Genomic DNA, 12,881 nt, shown 5'->3' with positions numbered 1-12,881 from the left:
CTCAGAACTTAGGGAAAAATTAGGCACTACCAAGTAGAGAGTTTTGATGAAATGTCTGTAACAACAGGGAAAGTGAATGCAGACATATATTGTAGAAGTTATTAACGATAAAGAAAAATCTGTGGCTTCAGGTAGAGAGCTTAACAGACTGAGATATTTTGGGCAAAAGTCCTGGTTTGAAGTTTTCTTATTGATATTAGAATTGATAGAAGGTATTCGATTAGTTTTATGAATTATCCCACTATATGGCTCGTTGATGACGCTTAGCGATGATTTGTGGTTACTTTTGATATTTACGACAATAGCAAGTTCAAATTCTCTTAACATGGGCTCCATGGGAACTTTGGGTTTATTTCCTGATATCACCAAGTACTGAGTTATATCAGGCTCATTTTATACATAAATTCCTTTTTTAAAAATTGTTTAATCTTCAGGATGGGTGTGACTTTGAGTTTTATGCTTATATTATTACTCTGGGAGAGAGTGCAAGATACAAGCTTCTCTGGTTTCAGATTAAGAAACAGAGTATTTTGGAAGAAAGATTTTGTCCTTGTCTTTTTAAAAATTGTGATTAGGATTCTGGAAACCTCACAGAGTCATACTGATCAGGTTTGATATCAGTAGACGGCTATCAAATATATGTTCGGGAGAATCAAACAAAAGATATATCGATTCTTAACCTTTTTCCTGAGAGTTGTATTTTGTAGAGTGTACCTACTTGGAATCCTGGTTTCAGTGAATTCCAGCTGGGTCCAGTCAGGACATATCGGCTATCGCATTTGTTTCATTTTTCCTACCCCCTACACCTAAGGATATCTCAACGCCCATGTACAACTTGAAGAAGTTATGGTGGATCCGTTGTCTCAATTACCTGGAATTTGTGGGGTGGGGCTGGAAGTGGTTATTCTAAAGATGTTTTTATAAAGAATTGAAAATTGGTTGAAATTTAGCAGGGAGGAATAAGCTAGATTTAGTTATACAGTCATAATCGTATTTGGTAACTAAGCTTAATCTTATCTTTGTTTGGGTATAGAAATAATTGGAAAAAAAATTAAAATTACAAGAGCCAGTTCTATTATTTTTGTCATTACACACTTCTGAGTTGATTAAACCTGTGAGTTAAGATTGAAATATTAAAGTCATGCATCTGACTTTGTAAGAGTACTATCAAGAAAAAATTAAGATATAAAGACAACAGATCAGATTGTCTTAGATAGATAGATGCTTTTCAAAAATGTAAGAAATCCACAAAATTTGAGATTTAAAGTTATTATGTATCTTTTGTTGAGTCATATCTTCTCCTAACTGTTCCCCTTTGGCAAATTTGATGAAGAAATTGAACATCTCTACCTCCAAATGTGGCAATACTTTGTGGCTAGGCAGTCACTGGGAAAAAATGCCTGTTTCATATGCAGATTAATACTATCCAGAAAAGGACAAATTATGCAGAGGATTTGAGGGATAAACCCTGCCAATACAGGGTAATCAGCCCTTCCAAGTCTGCCTTTCAATAGGCTGTCAGTTGATCTTGTGTCAGAAGGCTGAAGACTTAAGCTCACATGTTGCTAACAGGGGATTGTGCTATTGGAGATTTGTCTCTACAACCTCTCAGTTCTAGAAGCCCTCTAAGACATCCTATGTGTATAGATATTTATTCACTCTCAGATTTCTGACGGGGTAGGAGACTGATTATAGCCTCATTGCTTATCAGGCTGTATAACTCTGAATATACATATTTTACTGGATAGTTATCAGATAGTATACAAGCTAGCCAAGACATAATATAGATTTTAAGCCTTTCTGAAGCTGGAATGAAGAACTAAATGCTCTTTCTAACTGATATAGTGACAGACTGGGTTTTGAGTATATCAAATGCTTTATAAATTGTAGAATAGTAATAATCTTACTCAATTGATATATATAAATGAAAAGTCTGTTTAACTGGACAAAGAGGGGGAAACGTTGTTTACACTAAAGTTATCTGTATTTTGATGCTAATCCACTGCTCCAAGGACAGCTGCCTTGTCCTGTACTCAGAACTCAGGTGAATTCTACAGAACAGCTTTCACATTAAATTTGTGAAGTACAGGTGAGGGGCAGGTACAGGATAGAAGCAGGCCTATCATTGGAAGAGAAGGAAGTATGGGCAGGAATGAAGTTTGAAGGAAGTAGAAGAGACTAGAGGAAAAAGGAGAGACAGGAAGAGGAGAGGGTGAGAAGCCATGGCAGGTGAATTTAAGATACTGCTCTGTGTATTTACTGGTTGTTATTATTGTCCCTAAGGTATGGATCGTACCTGGCTTTGTATGCTTATGTGGGCTACTATATCTTATCAATTGGGTCAAAGATTATTGTGTTGTGTGTTCTTTCATGTGAAGTTTTGAGTGTAAAAACATGTGTGGCAATAAGAGACACTGGGCAGCTGAGGAGTGGTGATGTATTCAACCAAGATATCTAGCAGAGACTTGGGAAACTACAGTGCCAGAGATAGCGGGATATAAGACAACTTTTTTATTTTTATATTTTTGCAACAACACATTCACTTCTGTATTTGACATGCTCTTTTTGTGTCACTTAGGGAAGATCTATATCTGGTTCCTGACAGAATGTGCTTCTTAGGTTCATCAATCTTATCTAGTTATCTAGATTTGGTGGCTGATTATATATATATATATATATATCGGTGGTTCCTACAACTATGAGATTACGTGCAATTTTAACATGGATTCTGAGCAGGTATGTCAAGAAGGTAGAATCCACAAACGGCAATGCCAAATAGACTCGCTCCTATTCTTATGACCCTAATGAAGTTGAGGTTTCATTGGACCTCTAGTTCTTCCCTCCCTGCCAATCCTCCTGTATCTTATCTTTGGCGTGAAGAAAGAATCATTTTATAACATCCAAAACCCTGAAATCTCACCCTTGGAACACGACAAGGTTGATATTACAGAGATCATATCTAATGGGACTACATAGTCCACGCTGTCCTTTGATTTACTCAGGCAGTTATTTCTTTGCATAAAATAAAAATTTGGGAGTTTATCATTTTAAGTAGGTACACAATATTTACACTGTTAAATTCACTTCATAGCTTAGCCACGTTTGTTGCCAAAATCATTGCCAAAAAACTGGAATTTGAAAAGAGAATACTTGAGTACACATTCAGGAATATCTATAAAGACCCCTTTCAAGGAATGAACAATTAGAAAATGAAATAAATATTCACTCAATTAAACATCTGTAAAGAAAAAATGGCCTGTGGGAAACAGGGAAAAAATAGGAAATTGATCTGTTTGTCAGAGGAATGGAACTGGGAATAGAATTATTATCCAAAAGAATCTCCTACATCCCATGTTCCTAGATCTTTTCTACTCAATACAAGCCCCTAACTGAGTTTCTCCATGTAGAGCCTGTAACCACTGAAGAAGCAAAGAGAAGTTTCCAGCTGTAGAGAGATGTAGTACATAAATGTTACCACTGTGTCAGAGTAGACATTCCTGGAAAAGGCAAACTCGAATCTGGTCAATGTAAGGAAAGCTATTTAGGAGGTAGGCCATGGCAGTTCTCACTGACATCATCATTTGACCCTCCCTGAAAAATTTCTTGTACCCTGGAGAGCCCTAATTTTGTGATGTCACAAAAAACTGCATCACATATATTCCTGCAGTACCTCTAGGGATTACTAAGTGGCCTCTATTTCAGTGCAAACAGCCATTTGGGAAAGAGAACAAAGAGGATGTATATAACAAAAATGAGTAGAAGAAAGTTGGCTCTCTGTTTTAGTTTGAAAAAAATGAAAAAAATATGTGGTACATGGGAAAGTGCAGTGAGTGCCGTGTAGGGTTTGTGAGGGTTCACTGAACACATGAGCCTTCCACATATGGGATTCAGGAAGTGGGAGCCTCTTAGTAGCAACTGGATTTCCTTGCTTGTTATGGTTCTTGAAAGTCAGAGGTTTTTTTTATCATTAATTTCATTTTTCCAAAAGTCAGGTGTTGGGATGGGTACACCTTTTTTTTTTTTTTTTTTTTTTTTTTTTTGAGAGCACATGGCTTCTATTTTTTCTTCCAGAAGGAAAAAGTCCTGAGGAGGAAGGGAAAGACAAGTATTGTATCCTCAGCTCAGAGTAAACTCCTTCATGTACATGATTTCTACACTGTAGTTTGTGTCTGACACTGATATCTGGGAGGGAGAAATGCTTCTAGTTCAGACTTAATCATATCAGTCTTTCCACTAGTGTTATGCTGACTACCATTCCCTAACAGTGTCCCTCTAGATTTCTGAATCAATATGTCTGATTACCTTGCAGTTTTATTTACTTTTATCTCTTTCATAATTTTTTTTAATTTAAGCTAATTTTAATATTTTTTGGATATTTCTATATCTACATTTAAATGTTATTTCCTTTCCCAGTTTCCTCTCCATAAGAGACCTAAATGTTTCCATTCCTTGACATTTAAACCACCATTACTCTCCCTTGACATATCCTTGAACTGGGAGTCAAACCTAGGGAGGACCAAGGTCCTCTCCTTCCTTTGGTGTCCACCAATGCCATCCTCTGCTACATATGCAGTTGGAGCAATAGGTCTGTCCATGTACAGTCTTTGATTATCTGTATAGTACCAGAAAGTTCTTGTTCATTGTTCTGATGGGGTTGATAGCCTCTTCAGCTCTTGTAATCCTTTCTGAAAATTTATCAACAAGAGGTCCATTTACAATTCTCTGGTTTGCCACTAGCATTCAATTCGGTAACTGACATGCTCTAGTTGTGTCTCTCAGGGAAGATCTATAACCTGTTACTGGCAGCATGCACTTCTTAGCTTTATTAATCTGAATCGTATCTAGTTTTGGTGTCTGACCTATTTATCTATCTATCCATCTATCTATCTATCTATCTATCTATCTATCTATCTATCTATCTATCTATCTATGCATATATTTATCTATCTATCTTTGCCTCTGTCTCTAGCTCTATCTCTTCTCTATCTCTATATATCTATATCTATTTATCTATATCTATTTTTATATATATGTACATATATTTGATGGCTTATACATCTATGAAGTTAGTTGAAATTTTAACATGGATTCTGAGGTCCTAGGTCAAGAATGGAGAATCCACAAATGCCAATACCAAATATACTCCCTCCTGTTCTTATGCGCCTATCTAAGTTGAGCTTTTACTGGGCCTCAAGGCATTCCTCTCCCTTCCCATCATCCTGTATCTTTTGTATGGCCTGAATAAAGAATCATGGTAAAATATCCAAAAGCCTGAAGTCTCACACTTGGAACACAGGAAGGTAGATATTCCAGAAATGATACCTAATGGGACTACAGAACCGCATGCTAGAGTCCATGCTGTCCTTTGATTTACTGATGTCAGGTAATTTTTGCATAAAATAAAAATTTGGGGGTTTATCACTTGAAGTAGGAACACAATATTTACACTATTACATTCACTCTTTAGCTTGAGCAGCTTTGTTGCGAAAATCATTGCAAAAAACTAGAATTGCAAAACAGAATTTTTGAGTACATATTCAGGAATATCTATAATGTGCCCTATCAAGGAATGAACAATTAGAAAATGAAATACAAATTCCACTCAATTAAATATCTGTAGGGAAACAATGGCCTTTGGGAAACAGATAGAACTTAGGAAATTGAACTGTTTGTCACAGGAATGGAACTGGGAATAAAATTATAATCCAGAAGATTGTCCTACATCCCATGTTCCTAGATCTTTTCTACACATGCGAAACCCGTAATAACTTTCTCCATTTAGAGCATGTAACCACTAATAAAGCAAAGAGAACTGTCTAGCTTTAGAGTGATGTTCTACATAAATGTGTCCACTGTGTCAAAGGAGACACACCTGGAAAGGTCACCTTAGAATCTGGTCAATATAAAGAAAGCTCTTTAGCAGGTAGGCCATGGCAGTTCTCAGTGACATCATCATTAGGCTGGCCCTGAAAAATCTCTTGTATACTGGAGATCCCTAGCTTCTCCTGTGATGTCACAGTGTTTTCCAGACTGCAACTGCCTCTCAGACATTCATTCAGTACCTCTAGGGTTTATTAATTGGCCTTTATTTCAGTGTAAACAGCTATTTGTGAGGAAGATCAAAGAAGATGTAGATATCAGAGATGGGGAGAAGGAAGTTGGCCTAGGAAGTTTTAGTTTAAAAAACGAAGAAATATGTGGTACATGGGAAAGCACAAGGAGTGCTGTGTAGGGGTTGTGAGGGTTCACTGAACACATAGCCTTGATCTGAGCCTTCCCCATATGGGATTCAGGAGGTGGGAGCCTCTCGGTAGCATCTGAATTTCATTGCTTGTTATGGTTCCTGGAAGTCAGAGGTTGTTTTTCATTAATTTCTTTATTCCAAAAGTCAGGTATTCGGAAGTTTACAGTTGTTTTTCTGAGAGCTAATGGCTTTCATTCTTTTTCCCCAGGAAAAATAGTCCTGAGGAAGGAGGGACAACAAGTATTGTATCGTCATGTCATCTCAAGGTAAACTCCTCCTTGATTTGGATTCCTATAGTGCACTTTGTTTCTGACAAAGATATCTGGGACAGAGATGTGCATCTAGTTCAGACATCATCATCTCAGTCTTTCCACTAGTATTTCTCTGATTACCATTCCCTGACAGTTACCCTTTAGATTTCTGTGTCAATATGTGTGATTCATTGACAGTTTTCTTTTCTTTTAATTCTATCATTTCTTTAGGAATTTTTATTGCGTTTCTAATTGGATACTTCTATATTTACATTTCAAATGTAATTTCCTTTCTCAGTTTCCTGTCCATAAGAGCCCTAACCTGTCCCCCTCCCCTTTTTCAATAACCCCCCTTACTGCCTCTTGACATTCCATTGAACTGGGAATCAAATCTAGGGAGGACCAAGGGCCTCTTTTTTCATTGGTGTCACGAAGGCCATCTTCTGCTACATTTGCAGTTGGAGACATTGGTCTGCCCATGAGCAGTCTTTGAATATTGATTTAGTACCAGAATGGTTTCGTGTATTGGCATTGTCCTTGTGGGGATTAAAGCCCCATTCAGATCTTGTAATCCTTTCTCAACATTTACCAACAAGAAGTCCATTTTCAGTTCATGGGTTTGCCACTATCATTTACCTCTGTATTTCACATACTCTAGCAGTGTCTCTCAGGAAATGTCTATATATGATTCCTGGCCGATTGCAGTTCTTAGGTTCATCAATTTTATATCATTTTGGTGCCAGATGTGTGTGTTTGTGTGTATTTATATATACAAACTTTTGGTGGCTCCTACAGCTAGGTGGTTCAGTGGAATATTAACATAGAATCTGCCAAACTAGGTCAAGAATGTAGAATTCAGAAATGACAATGTCAAATAGACTCCCTCCTGTATTATGAACATATTGAGTTTGAGGTTTGACTGATAAACATGTCATTCTTCTCCCTGCCTATCCTCCTGTATCTAAGGTTGCTACTTAAGGACGAATAATGATAAAACATCCAAAACCCTTAATTCTGGCCATGGGAACACAGGAAGATAGGTAGTGCAGGTTTGATATCAAATGGGACTAGAGAACCGAATTCTGTAGTCCATGTTGCCCTTTGCTTTTCTGATGCCTGGTAATTTTTACATAAAAGAAGCTTTTAGGAGTTTATTAATTGAAGTGAGTACACAGTACTCACACTGTTATTCTCACTCTATAGCTGGGCACACTTTGTTGCCAAAATCACTTTGTTGCAGATAATGGAATAGGAAAAAAGAATTTTTCAGTAAACATTCAGGAATATTTATGAAGTCCCCTGTCAAGGAAAGTACAATAAGAAAGTGATATACAATATTCATTTAATTAAAGGTCTGTAGGGAAAATACTGGCCTTTGTGATACATAGATAACCAAGAAAATTGAACTCTATATCTCAGGAATGAATCGGAGAATAAAAATATTATCTAGAAGAATCTTCTACACTAGATGTTCCAAAATCTTTTCTACCCATGCCAAGCCACTGACTACCTTTCTCCATCCCAAGTTTGTAACTGCTAATAAAGCAAGGAGAAGTCTCTAGCTTTAGAGAGATGGAGTACATAAAGGTTTCTACTGTGTCACATGAGACATACGTGGAATGGGCACCCTTGAATCTGGTCAATGTAAGGAAAGATGTTTAATAGGTAAGCCATGGCACATCACAATGACATAATCAGTAGGCCCTCCCTGAAACATCTATTGAAACCTGGAGAGGACTAGCTTCTTCTGTGATGTCACAAGTGTTGTTGTGACTGCAACTCCCTTCAGATATCCCTTCAGTACATCTAGTGTTTACTAATTTAACTCTAATCGAGAGTAAACAGTCATTGTGGAGTGAGAAGGAAGAGGATGATGAGATCAGAGATGGGAAGAAGGAAGGTGGTCTTCTGTCTTGTTATAAAAAAAGGATGAAATACATGGTACTTCGGAAAGCTCAGTGAGTCCTTGTAGGAGTTGAGTAGGATCACTGAAGAGATAGACTTGTTCTGAGCCTTCTGCATATGGGAATCTAGAGCTGCGAGCCTCTCAGAAACATCTGGACTTCGCAGTTCTTATGGCTCCTGGAAGTCAGAGTTTTTATATCATTCATTTCTTTATTCCAAATGCCAAGAATTTTGAAGGTAACAGATGTTTTACTGAGAGCTCATTGCATTTATTCTTTTTGTCAATTATAAAAAGGTACTAAGTAAGAAATAAAAGGCAAGTATTGTGTCCTCTGCTCAGAGTAAACTTCTCCATGCTTTGGATACCAATAGTGCAGTTTCTCTCTTACACTGATATCTTGGAGAGAGAAGTGCTTCTAGTTGAGACTTCATGATCTCAGACTTTCCACTAGTATTTCCACTGACTAACACTTTAGATTTCTGAGTCAATTGGTGAGATATACTTGCCAGATTCCTTTCTTTCATTTCTTCCATTTTTTCTTTATTTTTTTAGAAAAACTCTCAAAACTCATCCTGGCTGACAATGTAGATTAGACGCATCAGATGAAATGAATTGAAAAACTCTCCTGGGAATGAAAGTGGTAAGGAAATCACATTGATGTATCCTAAATGCAGTGCTAAGAGCAATATTCAGACTAGTCTGTGGAGATGCTGCTGTCATCAGAGACCACAGACAATTAGTGGAGAATGATTCAGCATTAAACTGGGAATGGAAGATGATGGTTGATATTGTTCTAGTAGATCTCATACATTAAAAAGTGTTTCTTCCAGATAACTGAATGATTATTGTAAAGCAAATCCCGGAATGAACTTATGAGACCCACCATCAGCCTGTCAAATAATGTGCGAAAGAAGAAATCTGTGTCTCTCCAGGGACAAATTGTTGCTTTCAAACCAACAGTAAAGTGTCCATTCTATGAATGATACATTGATATATACACATTATAGAAGGATGGATACAGAGTTTCTTCAGGTCCATGAATGAGGTATTCAGCAGTTGACCTGGATCAGAAATGAAGGTAATTTTTGCCAACTCTTCAGACTTGAGCTCCTTCACTAGGATCCCCATGATTGAAGAAAAGAACAAACTCAGACAACTTGTCTCAGATTTTTATATAGTTAAGATTTCCTGGTCTTGGTCCTAGGAAGGAAGGATATCTTGCTTTCCAATTCTTGTTTATCCTATAATCCTCTCTGCTGCATTCATGCAAATAGATTACTGTGCATTTCTTTAATAGGTTACAATTGCTATTTTAATTATGTTGCCAAGAACTATAGAAAAAAAGAAGGACTGTATCAAAGCATCATATGAAAATCCGACTAAGGTAATGTGGCCATTGGAAATTTGTAACTGACCTGAAACTCTTACTAGAGACAAAATGCCATAAAAGGTCTTCTCTAGATATCTGGTGTAGTAGTTGGTGTTCCCCAACAGACAGTAAAGGATGAATCTCTCTGTACAGAGAAATCGGACTAGTCACAATGATCACAGACTATGGAACACATAATTTAACAATGACTGACTATTTTTAAAGTCCTAGAATCCATTAGTTTATTAGTCCAAAAGGCAAGATGTCTTATCTGGTCATTGACATATGGATAAATATTCAGTATGCAGGTTCTAATGTCTATGAGGATTTGGTATCACTGTGAGTGCAAAAATGAAAAAGTAAAGGCTTCTTTCTTCCATGTTTTCTACGGGGATTCAAATAGAATGTATGGTTTAGAATACATTGGGTTTGCCATTCTCAAACAGACCAATATCTTCAACTGAACATTCTTTTCTTGGAAGCTGCACCCTGTCAGCATGGCTCACGTGTATGTGAACTGCAAGATCTAGTCTGGGAAGGCGGTCCTGTTCATCGATCCAACCTGCCCCTAATACTGAAATACCCAAGACTTCCTCAATCAACTCCTTTGCAAACATGGTCTTCTGGGATTTGAAGACATTACATCTACTAACAACACCAATGCAATTCAAGATTACTTTCAACAGCTCCCTGGAGTGAGCATTGTTCCTTGGGTCCTTATATGTAGAGAAAGACTGCATAGGCAGACACAGTGATCTAATCTACCTGCAACAGAATGAGGAGATGATGATGTGGCTGAAGCAGATTGGAGCTCTGCATTTATTAAAGGGATGGCAGTAAAAGCCCATGCTGACAGCAGACATTCAGACATGCTGAAGCCATGCTGAGACTTGATGTTTGTCACAGATGATGTCAGTATTTTCTTATGACTGGGATTTTCAACAAATTGGCTTTCATTCTATTCCTCATTCCAAAAAATCTTTTGCTGTAGGCCTCAAACCATGGGGCAGGGAAACTTAAGAGACAACAGAGGATTGATAATCCAGTCTTCATTCACTGACTTGTCTCTACCTCTAAGTCCATGTTTCACAATCCAGTGCATTTAAATCTCCAGGGAATCAGTTACTGTTTCTCTACCATGCTGGTCTGCTGAAGTCATTTTACAGAAGTCCACTTCCAAGTAATTATTAAAGCAATGAATATTTTGAAGTTGTTTATGATCTACACACAGGCTTTTTACGCCCCAAGCATGTACCATCCCACTTCTGCGTTTGTAGCTCTCAGCCAGTGTTCTCGACCTATCCATCCAGCAACCCTTAGATTCCACACTTTGTATGAGGATAATATTTGAAAAAACAGAAGAATAGCTGTAGCATAGTTGTTCTTCACTGAAGCCATATTAACACAGACGGCAGAGCATATGATGCATTCATCTCTGTTTGTAGTGTTTAATTCCCCGTAAAGTCCCAAACAATTGAGAGTTGATTCTGTCAGAGTACCAGCAAAGTCAAATAGGAAATGCAAAATTTCAGAATTCTCCTTCCAAAGATGTTTGTGAAAGAAGTTGTTTGCAAAACACTGTCTTAATAAATTTATTCCATTCTCACTTTGATATTTTGCTTTGATGTCTTGAAGTGACGTTTAATTATCACTGAAATGCAGGTCCCCTCTATAGTCTCCAGTAAGAAGAATTCATTCCTCAAAAGGATGTATCTGCAGATGCCTGAAAAAATAATAGAAAGAATATCTCTTGATAAAGATCTAGGTTAACGTTGAAACATCTTACCACAAAAATACATATAAGAAGTTCATTTGACATTGACCTTATATTATGCAGAAATTTTCACATATTCCCTCTATCGTTGGGGTTTAATTAATCTCCAATGAATAGTTGACAATGAAGAGTAGCCTTTAGAATCATTTTACCCTTTTCAGTAATAGTTTTAAGCAAATGGAACACTAAAAGATCACAAAGAAGAAATGGTTATAATCAAAAGATACATGTGGGACAGTCTAACTCTCATGGTCAAGATGACTTTGCACATGCTCCTTATGGTCATGGATTGCTCTCATAATACTCTGCAGAAGGTTGTTCCTACTGCCTCACTTTAAGCTCCAGGAATTCCAAGCTACGAGAGCTGTTCAAGTTCCCTTACAATGCACTTGAAAGCCACATATGCTTAGGAACTTTTGATGTGCTTTAGCTCTATTGTCAGGTTTTTTTAAGCCTCTACCAAATAGCAAGCTGTCCTTTTTACCCTCTTCTCAACACCTCTAAATCTGCCCTAACTCAATTTCTCAATTGACATTAGTCATAGCTCAGCACCCCAAATATGCACTTATCTTACTGTGTTTTTAACATCCTACCTGCTACACCAATGGCCACTCCATACTAGATCTCACATGACTGGTAACTCTTGCTCCACCCTAAATCTTTTCTCCACCCTTGTGTCTACTAGCCTGTTGGTAGAAATCCACACAACTGATTGGCCAAGAGCATCTTTATTGAACTATACAGAATCAATTTGGGAACAGGACCTTCAGTGTTCGCAGGATGATTCCCGATCTAAGAATCAAAACGATAGCAAACAAGACTCAATCCATGTCTCTGGTTTTGGGACGGAGATAGAGCACTTAGATTCAGAGTTGAAATTTAAATAATTATAATATATATGTAGTATTAATTATGCCAGGATAAAAGGATCCAAAAAGTGGAAATGGGCAACATTAAAGGCAAGAGAAAAATCCCTAGTACAGCAAACAATGTGGACCTGTTAGAAAGACTGGTCTCTTTCCAGCCATCTGAATTTGTACTTGAAATTCTTCTAACCACTCTTGATCTCTGCATGTAGAAAAGAACAAAAAGAAAAAGAAAACAAAATAAAACAAAAAATCATTAAAATGAAACCAAAAGCAAAAGAAATAGCTAATCAACCCAATCCTAAAAGAAGAGGACCGAGTGAAGATTGCTTGAGGTCCTCATTTTTAACTACAACTACAAGTCACCAATAGCTTTCAATGCAAAAGTTTGTCATTATTTTATTTGAAACTTCTCTGTGGGTCAAAGAAACAAGGTTTATAAGCTGCAACAACAGGAAAGAGAAAAAAATC

At 37.2% G+C, this 12,881-nt stretch overlaps 1 long non-coding RNA gene across 2 annotated transcripts in view; it reads left to right on the top strand.

Moving 5' to 3' along the window:
• Positions 1-12,635, top strand: part of LOC147998008 (uncharacterized) — a 40,744-nt gene extending 28,109 nt beyond the window's left edge. Inside the window, exons 2-3 of one of the 2 annotated variants that reach the window (XR_015647310.1) lie at positions 6,453-6,510; positions 8,954-12,635. This is a non-coding gene — a long non-coding RNA (uncharacterized LOC147998008). The remainder of the gene's footprint in view (positions 1-6,452; positions 6,511-8,953) is intronic. The other variant, XR_015647309.1, reaches the window with a different exon arrangement.
• The last annotated feature ends 246 nt before the right edge of the window (positions 12,636-12,881 follow it).

The sequence above is a fragment of the Rattus norvegicus genome, chromosome Y (assembly GCF_021556685.1).
Source record: "Rattus norvegicus strain SHRSP/BbbUtx chromosome Y, alternate assembly SHRSP_T2T, whole genome shotgun sequence".
Taxonomy (NCBI): Eukaryota; Metazoa; Chordata; class Mammalia; order Rodentia; family Muridae; genus Rattus; species Rattus norvegicus.
This window is presented reverse-complemented; position numbering and strand designations above follow the sequence as displayed.